This window comes from Myotis brandtii, unplaced genomic scaffold, assembly GCF_000412655.1.
Source record: "Myotis brandtii unplaced genomic scaffold, ASM41265v1 scaffold120, whole genome shotgun sequence".
In the NCBI taxonomy this organism is placed as follows: Eukaryota; Metazoa; Chordata; class Mammalia; order Chiroptera; family Vespertilionidae; genus Myotis; species Myotis brandtii.
In genome coordinates this window covers 4,934,764-4,936,326 of record NW_005354174.1, presented here as the reverse complement: position 1 = coordinate 4,936,326, position 1,563 = coordinate 4,934,764, and positions in this window count along the sequence as shown.

Here is a 1,563-nt window from a genome sequence, read left to right as displayed (position 1 = left end):
TCCTCAGGGAATCCTGAAAAGACAGAACTCTCATTATCAAGCTGGGCCTGGGTGTTTGCCTTTGCAGAGGCCCCTACCTCCCAGGCAATTCTGGCACCAGGGAGTAGGTCTGCGATGATGGGAGAGGGAGTGACACAGTGGACATTGGACCACAATGGAGGGACTCAGGTTAGCTTAGGTGGGTCGCAGGAGAGGGTAATGAGGGAAGAGAGGAAGGGGCCAGAAGGTGCCCTGGGATAGGGGCTGTCACACTTCTCTTGCTGGTCTGTCCTAGAAGGCAGGGACCCTGCCTTGCTATCTTCGCATCCTCTAGCATTTGGCATGGTGAGTCGGCCATACTCACTGTAGTGGGCACTCAGCAAATACTGATGGAATGCCTCTTTGAGTCTTGTGAAGACCAATAAAACAAGGAGCTGTTTATCATCAGGCAAGTGGGTTGTGGGTTATTTGGAGGGGAGGAAGATGTTGCTTTAGCTGTAATCTATCTTCTTTAATCGGATTTCATCGGTAGTGTTCCTTTCTACAGAATGAGAGGGGCTTCCAGGATGTTTGCTTGGGTGGACACGACCCATAGTGTGTGGTGCCCTCTCGCTGGGCTCCTCATATCAGTAATAAGATTAATTTTAACATTGCCAAGCCCCAGGAGATAAATGGGTTGTGATTATTCCAAGTCACTTTCATTTTTTACTCAGCATGATGTTTCACTATTAAAGAATGAACCCTGATCCAGGGTTGTCGTCTTATGTATTAAACATGATTTCCGTAGTTAGTAGACTAATTTATAATTATAATTCAAAACCAACCCTTTCTCCGGTGGATTATTGCCCCTCCCCCCTCTGTTTCCAGTGGGGGAATAATTGTTTGTCTAGGCTGCAGGAGTGTTTGTCATGGAAACTGAATTTTTTCATACATTTTCTGAACAAACAGTGCCATCAGATCTTTAGAGAACCTGATGTTGCCATTGAGCTACAGTTATCAGAGGAGTTTGTTGCCCAAACTAAATCAGACATCTTTTCTCTTAAAGCCAATGGCCCATGACTCCTGAGGGGCCTCTAGGAACGAGAGAAACACCTGCAAGAAGGGCCCCAGCTGCAGCCAGGAATGTGTGACTGGAGGCAGTGCCTCTCAGCCCTGGCTGAGTCAGTCACCTGGGGAGCTTTGTAAAAACCCTGTGCGGAGGCCCCACCCCAGGTGAATGAAATCAAAATCTTTAGGCATGGAGGCTGGCATCCTTTCTTTAAAAAACATTTTTGTAAGCCCCAGGTGACTAATGTGCAGCCAGTTTGAGGCCATTAAGTAATTCCTGTACCTTAATCCTAGACAGAGCAGATGTGTCTACCTGTGCCCTGTAATATCACAGAGCCCTGGCCTGGCCTAGAGACAGCTTTGGGCTTTTTTTTTTTTTTTTTTTTGTCTGTGCTATAACTTTAATTTTTTTTTTATTAAATCTTTATTGTTCAGATTACATTTGTTCCTCTTTCCCCCCGCCCCCCATAACTCCCCTCCTCCCAGTTCCCGCCCCACCCTCCGCCCTCACTCCCCACCCACTGTCCTCATCCATAG